Source organism: Prionailurus viverrinus, chromosome B3, assembly GCF_022837055.1.
Source record: "Prionailurus viverrinus isolate Anna chromosome B3, UM_Priviv_1.0, whole genome shotgun sequence".
NCBI classification, from domain to species: Eukaryota; Metazoa; Chordata; class Mammalia; order Carnivora; family Felidae; genus Prionailurus; species Prionailurus viverrinus.
Window position 1 is genome coordinate 84,206,481 of NC_062566.1, and position 23,117 is coordinate 84,229,597.

The window sequence follows — 23,117 nt, forward strand, 5'->3', positions numbered from 1 at the left end:
AGGCACTCAGATGGCTAAGGTTTGTGTTCCATGTAGAAACTGACTTTGAATGCTAGGTTTGGGAATTGGCTAGGAAAAGGAGGAGATTCACATTTTGAGCAAACTTGATTGGCAGACAGGCAGGAGAAACTTATAAACAGACGAGGAAAAAATCTAATATTAAAGTGAGCATTGGCCTGGGTAGCAGAGTGAAATAGAGATGAAATTGAAAAAGATCTGCCTGAGAATAGAAAGGGCTCACAAAACGTTCGTTATGATTTAGGTAAAGGCTAAGTGGTTATTTTCTAAAACTAAAAGAATCTCATGGCTAAGTGTAGAGCATTGAAGCAAGAGGCAGGCATGGGTATATAATGGCGGGGAAGGGGGGGAGTGTGTGGAAATCACTGAAGACCTTAGTTCTGTTTTCGGTTTTGATTTGTTCACTAAGAACCTTGGAAGTCACATAGTCTGACTTTCCTGTAAATCTATAAATCTTAGGGTGTTCTATATAGGTATACATAGGGCTTTACATTGGTTTCAGTCATTCATGTCCTGCTTGTCCAGAGACCAAAGGTTGTCTTCTAAATTTGCTGGCAGCAGTGATGGCAGGCTACTGTAAACAAAAAGTGCCCTGCAGTTCCAAATACTTTACTTCTCCTTCCCAATAGAACCCTAGGAAAGGAGATTTGAAATGGAACTTAGAAGTTGTCATCCCCATTCACTTAAGTGTCTCCATACCATCTCCAAAATAGCCCTCTGACTTCTGCTTGAATTAGGGTCTACTATGTCTATGTTATCAACTCTTTTAACATATAAAAAATAAAAGCAAGGCTAATTGGACATCAAATAGTCTTAGAGAACTTAATAGCTTTCCAGAATTTTTGGGGGGAGGATACTAATATAATATTTAATAAATCATAGTTTTTAAAATCTACATTTTCCATTAAATATTTTTCATAGCTTGGGATGCCTGGGTGGCTCAGTTGGTTGAGCTTCCAACTTCAGCTCAGGTCATGGTCTCGCAGTTCGTGAGTTTGAGCCCCACATCGGGCTCTGTGCTAACAAACAGCTCAGAGCCCAGAGCTTGCTTCGGATTCTGTGTGTGTCTCTCTCTCCTCCTCCCCTGCTTATGCTCTGTCTCTCTCTGTCTCTCTGTCTCTCAAAAATAAATAAGTGTTAAAAAAATTTTTTTAAATATTTTTCATAGCTCTTAATTCTCTTATTTAGCAGTGATTCAGCAGTGGGAACTCTGACGTCAAATTCTTTTCATCTCCAGTTGCCACTCTAGGCATGCCCCACTCTGATCCCTCTGTCACTTGCTGCCAGAATAGTTTTTCTTAAAACTCTTCCTAAATGTCTCTTGCTAACAGTTATTCAGTGATTCTTCATTAGGTTCAAAATAAAAGTTCAAACTCCTAGTCATGGTTTATAATGATATCCCATAATCTGGGTATTTCTGTGTCTGGATACTGCAGTTATCTATTGCTGCAAGAATGCTGCAAGAACAAGCCAAAATTCAGTGACTTAAAACAACAAATATTTATTTTCTACTAGGTCAGCAGGGGGGTGTTTGTTGATCTTGCTCAGGCCTAGCTCACCTCACCTAGATCTTGTGCATCTGTGGTTAGTTGGCAGGTGCCCAGTGGCTGGCTCTTGGCTGGTGTGACAAAGTGATCAGGTCACTAGTCTCCTTATCCAAAAGGTCAGTCAAAGCTTGTTTTCTGGCTGTTGAGCAAAATTCCAGAAGAGGAAGTAGAAACTGACAAGCTTTCTGATACTTAGGCTTAGTCCTGGCAAACTGCTACTTCTGTTGGCTTACACTAGCCAAAGTAAGTCACAGTGTTAGCCCAGTTACAAGGAATAGACTTTCAGTGTAAGGGATTACAAATACACCTAGCAAAATATGTGGATACAATGGGGAGGGGCAAAAACTGGAGAGTTTTTGCCTCTAGTCCACTACTCTTACCTATCTCTCCATCTTTGATATTTGCTAAACCCCAACTTACTCATTATGCCCAGCAATAGTGAACTTTGGGTAGTTCTTTAAAAATGGTATGTCATTGCTTCCTTTGATTGTTGCACCCAATATTCCCTTTGCCTGGAATTACCTTCTGTATTTGACTGACGTCTATACTTCCACAAAAAAACCACAATGATAAAGTTTTAAGGACCCACTATGTACTGGCCATCTATCTAATGTTTTTACTTGTAACTAATTCAATTTCTATTTTGAGATAAATGATATTTTTTATTTTATAGATAAGAAAACTGAGGATAGCAGGGTTCTGTAACTCATCCAAAGATACTGCTAGTTCATATGATGAAGTCAGAATTTGACTGAGTTCTGAGTTCCCAGAACCTAGCACCATCTGGCACAGAGTCAGGTTCTTTGGCTTATATTTCTTGAATGAATGAATTGGGTTTCTTAGCCTTGGCACTATGGACATTTTTGATCTGATAATTCTTTGTGGGAGCTGTCTTGTGCATTATAGGATGTTCACCAACATTTCTGGCCTCTACTCAATGGTTGCAAGTAGCACTCTCCCAGAGTAACAATCAAAAATATCTTCAGACATTGCCAGATGTCCCCCAGGGAGTAGGGAACAAAATCACCCCTGGTTGAGAACCACTGAAATAAATGAAGGACCTAGAGTAATTGTTTTTAACATTGTCTAAATAGTAAAATAACCTTGGGAAACGTAAGTCTTCAATCTCCTAGGTTAATCAGTTAAGATTTCTGGGCATAGGGCCTAGACTGCAGTATTTTTTGAGTTCTCCAGATGATTCCAATGTGCAGCCATTTGAGATCTTGTCTAGAGGCTTATACTCTTAAAAAGTAAATGTATTACTAATTCTTCACCTGTGAAACCTTTCCTCAGTGTTGGAGCTGGAAGTCAAATCTTTGTATTGTAAAATTGGGGACTACTTTTGATATTTCATTGAATTTTTCTAGGAGACTAACATAGTGCTTTATATAGTTGGATTTTTTTTTGTACATTTCAGGTGAGATTGAATTAGATAAAAGGCAAATCAAAGTTAGCCATCCCCAAAGCCAAGGGAAAGAGGGGGCATAATAGACTGAAGGGCATTTTTGTCTGTGGCAATTATTTGAATAATAATGCTTACTCAAATTTCTGAGTTGATATTCACCAAACTAACAAAGTGTGCTGTGCACAACACCTCTGTCCCCACATACTGTTTGCATGGTACATGGTGTGACAATGTTGCTGTTGCCTGATTTTTGCATTTCTCAGCATTCTAAATGTTTCTCTTAGGTTGAAAGGGATCTTTGTTACAGATAACACTTCAAAAGTAGTCTCAAATGCATTCAGACAGAGAAGTGTGTACATAGGCCACATTATATTTCTCTGTGCCTCAGCATAATTTAAGTCTTTTTCATGTTACTAAAAGTCCTTTGTTCCCAAGCATCATTTCAAGTATATTTATTGGTAAATTTGTATTATGAACTGAATAATTACATCCTGGGAGTTGGGGTTCTATAGTTCCTTATACAATGGAATATTGATTAGTCCCATATTATAAAATCGCTTCCAAGGAAGCCATAATGTATAAAAAATAGAATTCCTGGAAGAAATTTATGATCATCTGAATTTATTACAATGACTCCATGACTATCAGTCTTAAAAGGAACATAAAGTGTAGTAAACTGAAATCAGTCTTTTTTATGGAGTACCAGAAAATCATACAGTTGCAAATGTTGACCATCCACAACATATAAAAAAGCAACAGATTTTTTAAAAAACCACCAAGATATGCTTATTGTTTTAGGCCCAAATGCTACTTTAAACTTGGTTTAATTAAAAATCTCAATGCTTTATTGGATAAAATCTTTTTAGAAGTACTAAAATACTATGCTACTACCTAGATATAATAAAGCTGGTTTTTAGAATTAATTGTGTCTCAGTGAATGGTTTTAAGGTCTTGCTTATGTTAAAAGGCACCTTGGACTTTTGTTCTTCGATAAATTGTATTTTTGACTTTAACTCTATAAGAGTGCCATTACCCTCACTGTAGACTTTTAAATTTGATGTTTTCATCAGAAAAATACATCAGTAATCCTGGTGTTCAGTAAAGTTGAGGTGAGTTTTTTACTATAAATGACTTTGCCATAATTAGGCCACATAAATACAGATTTCATTCAATAGTAAATGTCTAGATTCCCTGCTTATATTTGATAACTCTATTGATCTAGGATTGTTTTCTTGGGAAATATACTACAGTCACAATTTTCACTGAAATCTATCAGAAAAAAATTATCTTCATAATTTTATATCTTTTATATTAATGAAGGTATAAACATATTCCAGCAAATCAGATCTTTGTTAGGCTTGTGTGACATTTATGGGCAGTGTGGCTCTGAAGTCTGAAGAACACTTTTAATCTGAAACTGATGAGATTGAGATGATCAGAAATAGAGCTTTTTCAAACAGGGACAATTAGAGTACAATCACCTGATTCAGATATAGGTCTGTAGAATGATTGGAAATTAGTGCCCATAAATCAACCTATGGCAGAAAAGTGATTTAATCAATGGGCAGATGGCTAGTTCTCAAGCTTTGGATGCCCACTGGGTAGTCACTTCTGGAATCCTTTTAGCACTCAGTTGGAAAGATCTACCAACTTCAACTATAAGACAAGCTTTTCTTTTGAACAAAATGTTCTGCTTTAGAAATGATAGTTATACTTAATTGCAAGGTGGCAAGTCAAGCTCTAAAACAATTGATAACCACCAAAATACAGAAATAAAACTGCTCTACTCTTAATTGTTACCACTTTCCTCATGTCATTTTAGCCATCCTTTACTGATGACAACCTTTCTATAGAGCACAAATTGGTCCATAATGAGCCGCAGAAAACATTCCATCACCACATCTCAAGCACTTTAGCAAATATTTAACTTTTTTTTTTTTTACATGGAATGAATTATTTAAACGAATAAGCGTGTGTGTGGAAGCGTGCATGCGTGCAGAAATTTTTAGGGCAATTTTATTTTAATGCTTCCAGTAAGAGTTCAGAATTAACCATCTTACAAATCTTATAAACAGGAAAACCACAGTAGATGAGCCATCCTTGGGGTATCACACGACTCATCTTTCTTCATAAGCTTTAACAAAGATGTAAATAATTTATTTCTACTTAACAAAAGGACAGAAAAGGTTAAGATAGAAATATTCATAGAAGGATCCAAATCTGCACTTTATTTCTGCCACAGAGTAGAACATTAAAAATACTCCCACACCTGCACAAATTGTCTGTATCATCAGCCTGCCTTTCCATTTTTGAACAATCACTGAATAATTGGACATGTCCAGACTTGCTCTTTCCATGTAGACTTGCTCTCAAATTGATTTTTAAATTGCTTTAAAAGATCTAATATTTTGAAGATGTCAAGATTTGGATTAAAATGTTAAAATTAAAATAAGTTGGCTTCAAATTCCTTATCCAACAGAACATATGAATAGGGTAATAAACAATTGGGGTACAGTGAGAATCCTGAGTTCATTAGTCATCTTCATGAATTGCTAAAAGATGACGTTTTCACAGTGCAACTGGCTGCTGCAAGAAGGAAAAGCACCAAGAAACAAGACCTTTTTTAAGCCTTATACTCTCAGGAAATATGCAGATAACCTGGCTGAAATAATGATTAGTTTAGTTTATTATGTGAATAGAATGCACTCGAGGGGATTCTTCCATTTTGCAGTATCTTTGATAACTCCAAATATCAAATTTCTAAGAAGATACCTTTTTCAAAAGATATTTTCCCCATGAGCAAGGGGCACAGAAAAAAAAAAGGTTTATAATTGTCTACTATACCTATTATAGTACAGAAGAATATATCTTCAGACAATTGTTTTTAGCTATATTTATCTTCAAAGATTTAATGAACCTATTGATGGTTACAAAAGTCTGTCTTTTAAAATTTGCCCTCTGGACTGTTGACTCATTGTTTATAGTCTTTTGTTACCATCTCTGAGGGTGGGACAGAGCAGGAATATAATGTGGTGGGCCATTTCTCTGATTATTAGTAGCTCTGCTGTGTCTGGATGAAATTATCCATTCCACCATTGCCAACTATATATTAAATGTTTAATTCTCACAAGGCATCATGCTAGGTGGTATATATCTGTTCTCTATGGTCCTTAAAAGAATCCCTGCAAAATAGGTACTGGTATACTCTTTTTTTTTTTTCTCTCCAGAAAAAATAAATGAACATTATGAAGTTGGTATAATTTTCTCAATGCTCACTGATAGTAAGTGGAAAATCCAAGTCTATTCTAAAGTCCCTACTTTTCCAGTATGGCACTTAATGTCTTTGAGTGTAATTGGAGGTGACTATACCATGGAGTTGACTCTACCATCGAATTTAGTCATTGGAATTAAATTGGACTATGAAGGGGAACAGATGACAAAAAGCCTTTGGAGTCAAATGATGGGTTAAATCTCAAAACCTTATTTGACCTCACTGATCTTCAATTTTATAGTAGAAATATAATACCTAGTGGAAACTTTACAGGACTGTTGAAATAAAAGATAATAATTATAGCACTTGACAAATTTGGTTTGCTATGACAAAGAAATTTGGAAATGTTGAGCAGTTTAATAGTTCTTTAGGGATTTCCTTTCACTCCTTTTCTCTTTCCATAAATTGTTTAACCATATATATTAAGCACCTATATAATTTTTTAAAATTTTATTTAAAAAATTTTTAGAAAGTTTTTATTTTTGAGAGAGAGAGAAAGAGACAGAGTGCAAGTGGGGAAGGGGCAGAGAGAGAAGGAGACACAAAATCTGAAGCAGGCTCCAGGCTCTGAGCTTTCTGCACAGAATCCCATGCGGGGCTCAAACTCAGATTGCAAGATCATGACCTGAGCCAAAGTTGGACACTGAACATACTGAGCCACCTAGGTGCCCCCTATACTGATACTTTTCTAGGTGTAGAGAATATATGGATGAATAATAAACCTTGAAGCTTTTGCTCCAAAGTGAGTAAGTGCCCTGAAGAAACTTGGTGTTTTGGAGGCTCGAGATACAAATATTTAAAATGTAAAGTAGAAATTGCATGGGTTTTATGTGAACTTAGAGTATACATATGACCCAGTGTGGTCAGGGAAAGTTTACTAGATTAAATCATGCTTGAGCTGAATCTTAAAGAATGAACATTTAGAAATGAGCCAGGAATGGAGAAATGAGAGGAATACTAGGCAGAAGGAAAAATTAGAGCATAAGACATGGAGGTGCAAAACAACATTTAATGTCTCTGGATCATGAAGACTGGAGACCATGCTGGAGACAAGGCAGAAGTCCTAGGCTGTGGGGATCTTATATACCCTGGTAAGAATGTGTGTGAATATTTCTCTGGCAAACCTATGTGTTGGGTGGATTCGGGGGGAATAAAATGAATAAAGGAGTTAGAATTTGTTGCAGTAGAGAATGAAAATTTGAACAGGATTAATTGGAGTTGGGGATGGAGAAGAGAAGATGGATTTGAGAAATGCTTAAAAAGCAAATTTATGAATTTGGGAGGTAGGAGAGGAATTAAATGGTTACTGGTTCCTAATTAGGGTAAATTGGAAGGATGGTAGGACCACAAGGTAAAAGAAAATAAATGTGAAGACAAGGGAGATGCATCATTCCATGTCCCTTTAAGAGTACCTGTTACAAGGTACATAGTGACTGACGGCTCCAACTATGTAGCACCTTTTGGATTGGCTGTGCAAAGGATAACTAAGCCCCTACTAGCCAATGCCTGGTGACTATGTTTGTGTTGGAGCCGGGCCCTTCCTGCCTGTGTGGGACTTTTCTACCAGTAATTTTTGCTCAAGGAATTGCCTTTTGCCTGGTTAAGACTCTCAGAACTGCACTGCAGTGTGTGGCTTTTTCTGTTTGATTTTTTCTCCATCCTTTCCTTTCACATTTTCAGACCTACACTGTGGTCTGAAGGGTCTTCTGTCTACTCTGGGCCCATCTTTTCTTAACAGGGGTTTCCAGTAAAGCTCTTGCATCTCTAATCCCTATGTAGCATCTGCTTCTTGGAGAACCCAAACTAATATTAAGGAGCATTTAGATATGGGCAGGGTGAAAGTGATGAGATCAGGTACAGAAATACTGTTTGATATGACAGAGAAATGATGAATATATTGAACAGCTGGCTAAACAAGTTAGAAAATGAGACATAAAACAGGCTTGACATGTAGGTTTGGGAGGCTTCAGCATATGGTATGTAGTCAAAACTGTAGATGAAATCACACAGAATAGGAAACATGAAACCATAGAAATTTCTATATTCATGCAATTTCAGATGCATTAGAGCATACCAATCAGCCTGTGGCCTTCACTTTGGGAAGACTACTGTATTCCATTCTATTTGTGCCCTCTTTTTCTGGCTGGATGTGTTACCTCATGCCACTCAGCTTTTATGAGCACTTTGCACACTTAAGGCTCTTCACTGTCAGGATTAGTACCCATTCCTATGTTGGTTGTGCCTTACACCTCCATCTTTTCCAGAAGAGTGATGACTCTTAGTAATCCTCTTGAGGTCACAGCTCAAGAGCTCAAGTTCCAGGCCATTTGAGGTCTGATGCTCTTACCCTCACAGACCGTTGAAGACTCAGTTCAGTGCCCTAGGGTAGCAAATGTCTACTGTAAGATTTCTGATTTTGCTTCCTACTTCTTATTCTGTATATTTTTAGAAATTCTTACCATGTCCGGTAAAAAGCAAAGTTAGAAATTCGTTTTTTTTCACTTTTGGTAATTACAGTAGTTTTATAATAAGTCTTTTCTGGAAGGGAAATTCCTCTAGAGTGCTAAGCTCTACTCTGAAGTTCCAGCTTCTCTTACCTGGGGAGGCTTTGATTTTTCCTTCATCCAGGTGACACTGCTTTGTGGCTTTCCATGTTTTCAGAAGGTTCTGGCATGCCTGAGTTTCAGCTCATCAAGCAGCAGTAAAGGTGAAATGAGTCTTGTAGTCTTGTGGTGGCATTATAGGCATTCAGAAAAACATAGGTCTGGATCCACTTGTCTATTGAACTGGCCTCATGGTTTTGGCATATTTTACAGCATGACTGAAGAGTGGATAAGGGTGGCAGTGAAAGAGTGGAATAGAAAGATGCAGTGTCCTTCTCTATGAACTTGTACAACTTCCTTTCAAACGTTCACCTTGAACAAAATAGATTCTGGCATGGAATAAAGAAAGTAAAGATAACATTCCTGCAATACTCTTGATGTGGCTGCCTATAAGTGGGTGAGGCTTGGGCACTGCTGAATAATTACTTAGTCCCTCATGAGATAGTACAAATGTATATTTGGTGCCCAGAGTCAGGAGTAACCTACATACCAGTTCCAGAGGTCTAAGGCTCACTACTCTCTCCAGGTGAACTGATTTAACTGGCAATAGATTCAGTTGTACACATCTGGCCCCAACCTCCATTTCATCTGAGGCCAGTAGAATCTGTTCTATACATTTCTTAGGTCAAAATCACCATGTGCAGTTGTCCCAGTTTAAGTGCTTCCAAACTTGCAGAATTTTATGAACTCTCCCTCATATCTATACAATTTTCATGGAACATGGATGAGAGGTCTTTATTTCTCACAAAGACATCTAGCAGTGTTTTAAATACAAGGGGAGCACCCATACCACAATGTTTTTGAGAATGCTAATTAATAGAACTACCACATTTCTGTCAAGAATTAGCTTAGGTAGCCAGTGAAAGATGTAAGAAAGAGGTGAGAAGATGAGAGGGAGCAGGATGAAGTGGAGGAAGTAGAAGACCTAGAATTATACTGAATGAGGATCAGCTGAGGTAGTTTGAAGAAACTGAAGTTTTAAACTGTGATAAAGATCTGGAAACCAGTCTGAGGTGAACAACTGACATTCAGTCATCACTAATGGTGTGACACAGGCTGCCTCAGGTCAACACAGTTTTACAAACAAGAAGATATTTTGCAAATTTTGGTGAAAATATAGGACTATACATTTTTAATGTATCTATATACATAAGTAAAGGTCGTAATAAATAGTGTTATTTATGGAGCTGATAAATAGTAATTAGAAACCCCCCTAGACCAAAATCCAACAAAATTTGGGGATAATTTTACCTGTGCTGAGAGTTAGGTTTTAAGCTTAATTGTTTATTTAGCTGATGGTTACCATTCTTAGGTCTCCAGTTAGTACATTAGAATACTCTGTCCAGGGGCGCCTAGGTGGCTCAGTTGGTTAAGCGTCCGACTTCAGCTCAGGTCATGATCTCACAGTCCGTGAGTTCGAGCCCCACGTCGAGCTCTGTGCTGACAACGCAGAGCCTGGAGCCTGCTTCGGATTCTGTGTCTCCCTCTCTCTCTGACCCTCCCCCATTCATGCTCTGCTTCTCTCTGTCTCAAAAATAAACATTAAAAAAAAAATACTCTGTCCACATGAGAAATTGCTGTTGTATTTGTTTCCATTTAACTTCTTTCTTCCCCTTTCCTGCTTTCTCTGAAGATAATGGCTAGGTTTCTAAATATCCTACTGGTGAAATATTATTAATCAATGGAAATAGTTAAATAGAACTTTAGGTTAGGAAAAGAAATGTTAGCATATGCGTAATCTAATTTGCTCACTGGTCATTAGATTATCAACTTTACATTATATACTAGAAGTATATAATTATTTTTGAATTATCTAAATGTTCACCTACTTTCCGATTTTTTTTTCCTGTGGGAACGAGGCTCTATGACTCATAATTAAATCACCTTCTTTCAACCTGGATTAGTTTAATCATCTCTTTGTCCCAAATCACCTTTCGGTAAATTAAGCTAATAGAAAATGACTTAGAGAATTGAAAGAATGTGAATTTAAGCATGAGAGGCGAAAGGATTAAACACACCTGTTCTGATGGTCCTTTTTAAATACTTTTCTGTAATTGTAATAGCTTTGGTATAAGCAACTGTTGAAGCTATGAACCACAGAGTATGGAAAGTGGGGCAACATTTGAATTCTCTGGAATATAGCTATGACCTTGGGTTTAAACCTCTGAGTATTGTTTTCTCCATGAAACGAAATGAGTATCAGCTTAGGGTTGAGTGTGTATCTCTCTTACAACTGTTCGAAATCATCTTTTATATATCCACTTCTGGAGTCATAGCTGGAAGACAAGCTCTTCAGACATAGATAATGAAGCTCTACTTTCCAAGGGGGTAACATGGGGATTTCACATATATGACCCTGGGATTTGCTGAAGTAATCTTGTTGATAAGGTTTTTTTTTTTTTTCATGCCTGCAAGCTAGTTATTTCTCAAGTAGCTAGTAATTTATCTTGTTAAACTCTACAGCCAGGTGTGATTTTTCTGCATGGATAACATAAATCTAGATACTACTACTTCCTATCAATACAAACTCATTGAAAACTTGGGAAAAGGATTCTCATAAACATTCCCTAAAATTATATGAAACATGGTGGTATGTATTCATATGTATGTGTTTGTTTTGTGTATTTTTAAAGGGAATGTCTATAGCCTTCCTCTGATATTTAGATTTCATCATCATCCCAGATATTTAGAATTGCTACTGTAGAATATAAGAAATACAATTGACCCTTGAATGATGGCGGGGGGGAGGGGGGTGACTGTGGCACTGACCTCCTGCACAGTTGAAAATCCATGTATAATTTTTGACCCCTCACCTCCCAAATTGAATAACTGAGTATTGATTGGAAGCCTTACTGATAACAGTTTATTAATATGTATTTTGTGGACTTTTATGCATTATTTGCTGTATTCTTAAAATAAGTTAGAGAAAAAGTGTTGAGAAAATACATTCACAGTACTTTTCTATATTTATAAAAAGTGTATAAATGGACACATACAATTCAAATCTGTGTTGAAAGGTCAACTGTATTAAGGGAAAGAATGAAAACCGTGAAAAAATACAGTGAAAATTAGTTCTTTAATCAGTAGTACTATTGATGAATTCCAGTGTTTAAGCTGAGTTTTATTTTATTTTATTCTAAATTTGTTTCCATTCATATGTGTTACATTGAATGGCATCTTACAATTCTGTTACATAACGTTCCAAAACAAATAATGATACTCAAGGTTGCTGTGTAAAGAATATCAATTTTACATATTCAAGTTGAATAAATAGCATTTTGTTGAAATGCTGGGGGAAAAACCAATAGCAGGAAATTGCAGAATTGAACACTGCCTTTCTCCTGCAAATAAAGAATGTACATCATTTAATCATACTGGTTCCAAAAACCATGTAAATTCTATAAGTGAGTAAAATATTGACTTACAGTTTTTAATTATACAGGATTAGATACTTGGGTAAAAGTTTTAGAATATTGTCTTAATCTAATAAAATATGGTCTTTGGAATCTATTAGTCTAAAATTCCAGCTTCAGTATTTATTGATAATGTTACCCTTAGCCAAATAACATATATTCTCTTTCCACCATAAATGAGGCAATGAACACAAAGTCTCTGTTTAGTTCGTGGTAAATGAAAATGCCTCAGGGTGCCTAAGTGGCTCAATTGGTTAAGCTGCCAACTCCTGATTTCAGTTGAGAATTGAACCAAGTTATGATCTCATGCCTGAGTTTGAGCCTGCATTGGGCTCCATGCTGAGAGTGCAAGGTGTGCTTAGGATTCTCTCTCTGCCCCTGCCCTGCTCATGCGCACTCATTCGCTCTGTCTCTCTCAAAATAAATAAATTTAAAAAAGAAAAAAAAAGTTCCTCATAAGAAGCAGTAGGAGCAGTAGTCCTTCTGGGGCCAGGGGGAGATGGGGTACACAGAGAGTCTAAATGTATCCAGTGAGAGGTTTTTGAGGGAAGTTAGAAATAGGCTGAGGAGGGTTAGCCATGCAGAAGTAGGGTTCAGGCTCTATTTAGTCTAGTAAATTAACAGACACTATCCCAAGAATAAGTCCTGTTTAAAGGTAGTTATATCACAGTTTCTGTATTTGATATCATTATAGGCCTGAATAAAGAACATAGGCTAAAATACTGAAATGACAGAAATGGTGGCAGTTGATTGTTTGAATTTAAGTTAAAGACAAATTACTGGTTAACAGCTATGAAAAGATCCAAGGTATGGCAGAGAATCTCCTAGAAATAAGATTGTGAGACATGCCAAGTATAAAACCTTGAAGATAATACAATTGATAATCCACACAGGCACAGATTTTATGAGACCAGTCAAAGTTGCCAGTATTGTGTAATGAATGTTAGGTTGACTGTGCTGTGTCTAAACTGTTGTTTTATGTGTGGGAAAATTTCACCTATAAAATCTTTATGCTTGTGCACCAGGGAATAGTGGTGTTTATGTGCTCTATTTGGTTATGTTTGGTTGTGCATGTTGAAGAAGTAGCTTTATTTTAAAGGTAATTATAATTCGATAATACCTCAAAAGATGGTATCTTTTCGTTTTCCCCATTTTTGTGTCCAAGTATAGAGAGACCCCAGTTAAATACTTGGGTCCATCTAATGTAGCTTCTGGGGAGCTATTATTAATTACAGCAAATGTATGTTTAGTGTTTTTTATGTGTAGGCACTAGGAGCTCTGTCTGTATATATTTAGTAGAATTCTTGTTGATAGTCCTAGAAGACAGGAACTACAATTATCTCTATACCACAAATAAGAAAATGGGCTCTTAAAGGTAATTGTTTTGCTTAAGATCACATAGTGAGTAGTAAAGCCAGAATTCAAACCACCTGTGATTCCAGAACTCATATGCTACAACATATTAACCAGCATTTCAGGAGGGAAGGTGAGGTGAACCATAGACTATAATACCTGTTATCAGTAATTAAATAAAATAAATAAACAAATAATTTTATTTATCACCTCACCTGTGTGCCCTGGAGCCACTTGTAGGATAATTTTTCCGAAAGTTGAGAGAATACTGTCTCATCCTTGTGTTTGTAATATGCCATGTGCTTTACCTCCAAACTCTTGAATATTTATAAGCACATCAGTGTACTTTCACTCACGGAAATAGGATTCATTCACTGGTAGAGCCAGGCAATGCTCTAGGCACTTGGGATTTATTTATCCCTGAACAAAACACACAAAACAAAGATTCTTTAATTTCTTAGAGTAATTTTGTGGGTTTCAACATAAAGGAAACTGAAAGCACATAAGAAAAAGTAAGAAATTCTAACAATTAAACAAAAACTGGGTACATGGTTAGTGGGGCTTAAGTTAGCTCATTAAAAAAAAAATTGAGTGTTGTTGACACAGAGTCAATTTCTTAAACATCAAGTTGTCTGAAGTCAAATATGGCTGGAGTAGAATTTTTTTGGTCTTACAGATTAGACTACTGTAATTCTCATTCCTTCATTTTCATATGGGTTTATAAGGGAAACTGTTTTCTTCTTTCTTAAAATATGTAGTCTCTATCTTTCCCATATTCTGACATGTTGTCTCAGAGAAATAATATTGTTGGTTTCAAGATGTCAAGTAAAGCTTTCTTCCACCTGGACACTGTTCTTTGTTCATGCATGAGTGCTAGATGCTACAAGATACTGGAAGCAAGAAGGCAAGCAGGTCTTCCAAGGCCTGAATGTCATGGAAGAAGGGTATGGTTTCTTAGTATTCTTTCTCATGGTGATATCCCTCCTATTTGCCATAGTATGAGTTTTGTCATTGATGAGAATGGAGGATTAAAACATGAAGAGGATTATGAACCTTTTTAATGGGAGGTCTTCTTTCTCCAATGTAGCCAAGATGTACAGCTTTTATAGATGTTTAGAGTCTTCTATAATTTCATAGGAATGTACAGGATACACATTAGTACAGTTGCCTAAATGTAGGCAAAGCAAAATGGTTCTGTCTTTACTAGGGTCTCTAGAACTCCCAAAGGTTTCAGCCTAAAAAGGAAGGTGACTATACAGTGACATGTTGAAGGGCAATGATCTTTCATGAGTTTGTGGAGGACAAAAACAAATAATCAAGCTTGAATAACTTGATATTTCTTTCTGTGGAGCTCCAGTCTGGAGACTTTTCTGGTGATACACCTGAACTTGTGAAGAATTACTATGCATTTATAAAATGCCTCCTTCTGCTTTAAGCTCTTAAATGTTTGGTTATGAGCACAGTTAAAGCCCATGACTATATTTGGTATCATTAGGAACCTGGAATAATGAGTAATTTCTGTCTTCTTTTTAATGAAATCTTTGCCTTGATGAGGCTGTATGAACTGAGGTTTTAAATTCAAAAGAATTTTAATATGGAAGTCTGGAAGCTAAGGGAAAATACAAGAAAGTAAGCTGTTGGGATACTAGAAAAGCCAGAAGAAAAGTTTTAGGATAGAACACTATCGAGTTTGCAATGAGTAAGATATTAACTGATGTAGGTTTATATTCTATTAAACTTCACTGTGTATTAAAATGCTGTCACAATTTTAGAAACATTACTTAACACACTCAGCACTTACTATTAGGTAGTATAGTGTGCACTCGATACATATTAACTCATTGACTTTAATCCTTATAACTCTGAGTTAGGTACTATTACTGTCTTCAGTTTATAGTTGGGGAAACTGAGGCACAGAAGTGCAGTAGCTTTGTCATTGTCATAGATATAATGAGTAGTTGCTATGTATGGTCTGAAAATTTGTGCCCTCTCCCCTCTTGGTTTTCCCCCTCCCAAAAAAGGTTGTATGTTGAAATCCTAACCACCTAAGATGATGATATTAGTAGGTGGGGACTTTGGTAGATGATTAAGTAATGAGGGTGTAGTCCTCATTCCTGGGATTAGTGCTTTTATAAAGGAGACCCCACAGAACTACCTTGCCCCAAAAGGGCATGTGGGGTTACAAGGAGAATTCGGTAGCTTGGAAGAGGGCTCTTACCTGACCGTGCTGGCCCACTCATCATGACTTTCAGCCATGAATATCATTTTTTTCTCAATTGTGAGAAATAAATTTATGTTGCTTATAAGTCACTGGCTGGCATTTTGTGGTAGTGGTCTATAAATACTCGAACTAAGTTGTGTAGTCAAAACTTGAATCCAGGCAGCCTTGCTCCAGAGTTCATAATCTTAACTACTAAGCTATACCCTGTCTCTCAATAAGTAAACCATTTCTATTTGTATATTATTTTTTTCTATTAAAAAAAATTTTTTTTTTCAACGTTTATTTATTTTTGGGCCAGAGAGAGACAGAGCATGAACGGGGGAGGGGCAGAGAGAGAGGGAAACACAGAATCGGAAACAGGCTCCAGGCTCTGAGCCATCAGCCCAGAGCCTGACACAGGGCTCGAACTCACGGACCGCAAGATCGTGACCTGGCTGAAGTCGGACACTTAACCGACTGCGCCACCCAGGCGCCCCTCTATTTGTATATTAAATGTTATTAATAGGTTATGTCAATGTCTACCTGTTGTACAGTGTACATGTGTACATTGTCACATTGTAAAATGCTGTTTTATATTTTTTGGTAAAATCCAGGAAAAGCTGGCAGGTTAATTATTTGTGTTTAGGTTTAGAGCAGTAGGTAAGGATTTGGGAAATAGCTGTGCCTTTTAACTAGAAACCAAACACCCAATTTTAAGATTACTAGCTACTTTCTGTGCTATAAGTTATTTTGGAAAATAGTTCCTTTAGGAGGAAATACAGTCTAATGGTTTAATGTGGAAACTTCAGGACACATTTTTAATGGGGTAAGGGAGAAACATTTTGAGTAGTTCTTGATCAGAACATGGTATTTAAGAAGGGTATACAAGAAAACTGAAGTTTTGGTCCACTCAGATACACATTGAAGATCTTCCAGTCTAGCGATGAGACTTGGATTCGAGTGTCATCATCATCTACTGGAAACATGATGGTATGCAAAGGAGAGAGGAGAGAACTTGCCTTAACTTTCATTTTGGTCTAAGTATGATCTGGCAGTATTGGCATCACCAAGGAGCTCATTAGAAACATAGCATCTTGTATAAAGAAATGGAAAAAACTTCCGTGCTCATGGATTGGAAGAATAAATATTGTCAAAATGTCAATACTACCCAAAGCTATCTACATATTCAATGCAATCCCAATCAAAATTGTACCAGCATTCTTCTCGAAGCTAGAACAAGCAATCCTAAAATTTGTATGGAACCACAAAAGACCCCGAATAGCCAAAGTAATTTCAAAGAAGACCACCAAAGTAGGAGGCATCACAATCCCAGACTTTAGCCTCTACTACAAAGCTGTCATCATCAAGACAGCATGGTATTGGCACAAAAACAGACACATGGACCAATGGAATAGAATAGAAACCCCAGAACTAGACCCACAAACGTATGGCCAACTCATCTTTGACAAAGCAGGAAAGAACATTCAACGGAAAAAAGACAGTCTCTTTAACAAATGGTGCTGGGAGAACTGGACAGCAACATGTAGAAGATTGAAACTAGACCACTTTCTCACACCATTCACAAAAATAAACTCAAAATGGATAAAGGACCTGAATATGAGACAGGAAATCATCAAAACACTAGAGGAGAAAACAGGAGAAGACCTCTCTGACCTCAGCCATAGCAATTTCTTACTTGACACATCCCCAAAGGCAAGGGAATTAAAAGCAAAAATGAACTATTGGGACCTCATGAAGATAAAAACGTTCTGCACAATAAAGGAAACAATCAACAAAACTAAAAGGCAACCAACGGAATGGGAAAAGATATTTGCAAATGACATATCGGACAAAGGGCTAGTATCCAAAATCTATAAAGAGCTCACCAAACTCCACACCCGAAAAACAAATAATCCAGTGAAGAATTGGGCAGAAAACATGAATAGACACTTCTCTAAAGAAGACATCCAGATGGCCAACAGGCACATGAAAAGATGCTCAACGTCACTCCTCATCAGGGAAATACAAATCAAAACCACACTCAGATATCACCTCATGCCAGTCAGATTGGCCAAAATGAACAAATCAGGAGACTATAGATGCTGGCGAGGATGTGGAGAAACAGGAACCTTCTTGCACTGTTGGTGGGAATGCAAAGTGGTGCGGCCGCTCTGGAAAACAGTGTGGAGGTTCCTCAAAAAATTAAAAGTAGACCTACCCTATGACCCAGCAGTAGCACTGCTAGGAATTTATCCAAGGGATACAGGAGTACTGATGCATAGGGGCACTTGTATCCCAATGTTTATAGCAGCACTCTCAACAATAGCCAAATTATGGAAAGAGCCTAAATGTCCATCAACTGATGAATGCATAAATAAATTGTGGTTTATATATACAATGGAGTACTACGTGGCAATGAGAAAGAATGAAATATGGCCCTTTGTAGCAACGTGGCTGGAACTGGAGAGTGTGATGCTAAGTGAAATAAGCCATACAGAGAAAGACAGATACCATATGTTTTCACTCTTATGTGGATCCTGAGAAACTTAACAGAAACCCATGGGGGAGGGGAAGGGAAAAAAAAGAGGTTAGAGTGGGAGAGAGCCAAAGCATAAGAGACTCTTAAAAACAGAACAAACTGAGGGTTGATGGGGATGGGAAGAAGGGGATGGTGAGTGATGGGTATTGAAGAGCATATCTTTTGGCTGGCTGTTGTATGGAAACCAGTTTGACAATAAATCTCATATTAAAAATATAAAATGAAAAATGAAATAAAAAATATAGCATCTTGGGGCACCTCTTGCACTCCTTCTCCTTTGATTATCTCACTTACTCTTCGGAATTTACAAAAGGAGTTGGTATTTTTTTTTTAAAGTTTATTTTTGAGAGAGAGTGGGGGAAGGGCAGAGAGAGAGAGAGAGAGGAGACCCACTCCTTGCACTGACAGCAGCAAGCCTAATATGGGGGTCAAACTCATGAACCATGAGACTGTGACTTGAGCTGAGGTCCAATGCTTAATTGAGCCACCCAGGTGCGCTGGAGTTTTTGTTTTAGATGAGGAACTGAGGCCTGGAAAGGCTAAGTAACTTGTTTAAAGTCCTACAGCTAGCACAATTCAAACCCAAATCCAAAGTGGCATCATTTGCAGCCTGAATGGTCTTTGATATTCTGTTCTTCATACAATAACTTAATTTCTTATATGAGCCTCCTGTTAAAAAGGCAAATGTAGATGATGGGGGGTGGGAGGGAGGGGAGGGTGGGTGATGGGTATTGAGGAGGGCACCTTTTGGGATGAGCACTGGGTGTTGTATGGAAACCAATTTGACAATAAATTTCATATATTGAAAAAAACACATTTTACTAAGTGAAAAAAAACAAAACCTGCTACTGCCATAGCTACTGCTGCTGCTGGAACTGCCATAGCCACCTTGGTTTCGTGGTTTGGCAAAATATTGGCCTCCACCACCAGAGGGACCAGAGCTTCTCCCTCCAAAATTTCCTCCTTTCAATGGATCCAAAATTTGAAGTTTGATTGTTGTGATTACCAAAATTATTATGGCTTCTGCCACCTCCAAAGTTGCTTCCATCATTACCAAATCCATTATGGTCATCCCTACTGCCACCAAAGCCACCTTGTCCACCGAAACTGAAGTTTCCTCCATGACCAAAGCTGTCATTCACATCAAAAACACCTCCATGACCCATCGTCAAAGTTTCTAGAACCACTTTGACCTCTTCAGCTGGATGAAGCACTGGCTATATCTTGCTTAGATAGAGCTCTCCTTACTTCACTGTTGCAGCCATTCACAGTATGGTATTTTTGAATGACAGCCTTGTCTATGGAGTCACGGTCATCAAATGTTACAAAAGCAAAGCCTCTCTTTTTGACACTGCCTCAGTCAGTCATGATTTCAATTACTTCAATTTTCTCATATTGTTCAAAATCATCTCTTAGATGTTCTTCAGTGTCTTCTCTAATGCCACCAACAAAAGTCTTTTTCACAGTTAAGTGGGCACCAGGTCTTTGAGAATCTTCTCTCGAGACAGCCCTCTTTGGTTCTACAACTCTTCCACCCACCTTCTGTGGCCTTGCATTCATGGCTGCATCCATCTCCTCCACAGTGACACGCATCACAAACCCAAAGTCTCTGAGCCGCTTGCTGTTTGGATCTCTCATTTTACCACATCATCCATAAGACTTCCCCATTGCTCAAAATGGCACCCCCCCCCCCCCCCAGACTCTCATTCATTGTTTGAAACTTCAAACCTCCAATGAAGAACTTCTGCAACTGTTCAGACTCTTTAGGAGACTCTGACTTAGTCATGACAGCAGTGGGAGGAGACACTTTAACAATGCTTACTCTGCAGCATCAGTGGGCAGAAAGCGAATCATAGAAAGTTTTTAAAGTGAACTTCAAGACTATGATGATGGAACGTCTGATGCCAAGATTCTAATGGGTCAGATATTGGTGTTGATAGTGTTTAAAACTTTGAAAGCCAAATTTGAGCATTTTGAGAAAAGAAAGACTTTGAAAGTGTGCAACAAAGGCTGTACGGCAACATATTCCTAAAAAGTCTGAAAAATCTATATTATTCACTTATTCACTTTCCTCCAAATATCTGCTAAATACAAACATTTCTTCTTCAATATTTCAACATGTGCTAAAATCACCTGTGGCTATAAAACTCTTTACTGCATAAGCCTTCCAAGCTTGGACATTATCTAATTTAGAATATCATTCTTTATCTTTGCCTTCCTGAAATTGTGATTCATTGTCTATTTGTCAGCACTCTGCAAATTAAATGGAATAAGCTAAAAAAAAAAGGCAAATGTAGAGAGAGCTTGTAAGACATCCATCCCCAATAAACTGGGGGCAGCATTTAGTCATCCAAACCTTCTGAACAGTACAAGAATTCCTCCAATGAAACTCTTCAAAAAAAAAAAAAAAACAAAAACAACAACCATGTCTCCGTGGTAAACAACTGGTATTTGTTCAGCATATATGTAGATACACATCTGCATCCTAGAACATAGTTTTTTAAAAATGACTTTTACACCAAACCCCAGACATTGATACTTTGTTTCAGCATTTAGAAGGTATTACTTTTTTTTTTTTTTACTTTTTTATTCCTTTAATCTAATTTGGACCATCTGAACTATAGCAGCACTGACCTGGAGTGCCAGTGGAGGCTTCTTAGTGAAGTATGTTAAGAACTCGATGAGAAATAGAAAGATCATTGTGAATGAAACAAAACAGGTCTTACCTGTTAACCTTGGAGCATGAATCTGTTGAACCTTTGAAGGAAGGCATCCTAGAGGACACCACGTGTGATTCATCCCAGGGAGGCTACGATGGAAAATATTTCCCAGATGTCTTTCCATATATGCTTTGACTTGAAGCTTCAATCACAGATAAGTGAATGTTTTCTAAACCATTGCATTGCTTTAGTTCAGTGAGAGACATTTCTGTTGTTAGGTAGGGTGATTTTTTTTTTTTTCCAAAGGCAAGGTAACGATCACAATTTGTTAGCAACTGTTCTCCTTTTCTCATTTTATTAGTTTTCCCTATTCAGTGATGAACCATTTTATGTTTTTTACTTGTAAGTTCCTAACTCAATTAAAATGCTCAATTGGTTTAGCCTTGTATATTAAAGACTGTCATAAATAAATTCAAATGAGGTTAACCTTGGAGTGACATCCTCATTTCTATGATGATGTGCAGTCTGTGACTCCTTTCTTATCATTGGCCACAACATGATCAGACTCTAATATGTAAAGACCTTGGAACTTTAAGTTACTTCATCTCCAGCCACTTGGATTCATTTATTTATAAATGGTTATTTCAAGTTTTCTTTCATTTGGCTCAAGCTATTGATTGATGTTTCATGTGAGTGTTTTCCTCATCAAAAAGCAGGAAGATAGCTGGGACATAACTTTCCAATAGCCTTTTTAATATGAAAGCCTATTTTGTATATGGCTCTTTCTGTAATCACTTGTGCATGACTGAACTTAAATAGTTTGCAGACCTTGCTGATGGATTACAGAAGAAGCAATGAACTGGCAATTCTTTTTTAAGGGATTAGGTGACTTTGCACTGTAGTGAATTGTGCATTTTCCCCCTTGTTTCACTTTCTTAGGTGCTGTTTGGTGATCAATTTTATGGTATATAATGAGAAATTCCATAGATGAGTGCACATGGTGGATAGTACCTTCTGGTAAAAATGACATTCTTGTCTAGTAATAATGGGCATGGGATAGGAGCTGATGGTCTGTTCATGTGTATTTCCAAAGGGAGGTTGAGGAACTCAGTTAAGGAAGTAGTAGTCCCAGGCCCTTCTGACCCAAAACTGGCCCATTTGCTGTTCATGGAATTATAGAGACCCCCAGGCTGCCATGATGCTTACCAGCCAAGTTATGTCACGCCCTCAGCAACCTTCACCTTTTGCTTCACCTACTCATCTTACAGTATTTTTTTGCTTTGTGTCTGGCAGACCTATTAGGGCAAAGATACTGCTAGAAGTTTAACACAAATATTGATTATTATTCAAGTCAGTTATCTCAGAAATATGTGCTATCAGTTACTAAGGGGCAGCAGAAAGCAATTTAAAACCTCTTGTTGTCAAATATATATATTATATATATATTATATAAATACATAAAAATCTGTATTAATACATATATTAGACTTATATTTACATATTATATTATATGTATTAGATTTATATATTAAATATGATTTTTTTCAAAAGGGCAAATATTTGACTTTGAAACTCTTTCAGCTTTTTAAAATATATTAGAAAGGAAAAAAAGGTAATAGAGATAGCAACTGGCAATATAGTAATAAACAAAATTAGCTTTAATTTATTTGTTGTGGAGGCAGTATATTCAGTCTCCAGAGTCTGGAAACCTTAAAACTGAGGCAAGTTACAAGATCTTTGAAAGCCTTGCAAAATGGAGACAATAATGTACCTGCCTCATAATCTTAAGGAACTTGTGGTGAGGTTTGAATGAAATGATCCATGTATAATTGCTAAACAATTACATAGTAAGTTTTCTAGAAATGTTTGTTACTATTATATGTTCCTGACACCATGCCAAAATGAGCTTATTTCCCAATTTTCCAAATAATGAAACGTACTTTGAAAAGTTAAGTAAAATTCATAAGGCCACAGCTAATGGACTCCTGCCTCATACTACAATGTGTTAACTATAATTCTATATTTAATGTTTTACGTAGTTTTTAGGTGATTTTTTTTTCCCACAACTTTATCAGAAAACTGAGAATCAGGGTTTTTTTTATATTAAA

At 37.1% G+C, this 23,117-nt stretch overlaps 1 pseudogene; it reads right to left on the reverse strand.

The window, feature by feature from the left end:
* Nucleotides 1-1,405: 1,405 nt before the first annotated feature.
* Nucleotides 1,406-20,135, reverse strand: LOC125168113 (heterogeneous nuclear ribonucleoprotein A1-like; annotated as a pseudogene).
* Between the last annotated feature and the right edge of the window lie 2,982 nt (nucleotides 20,136-23,117).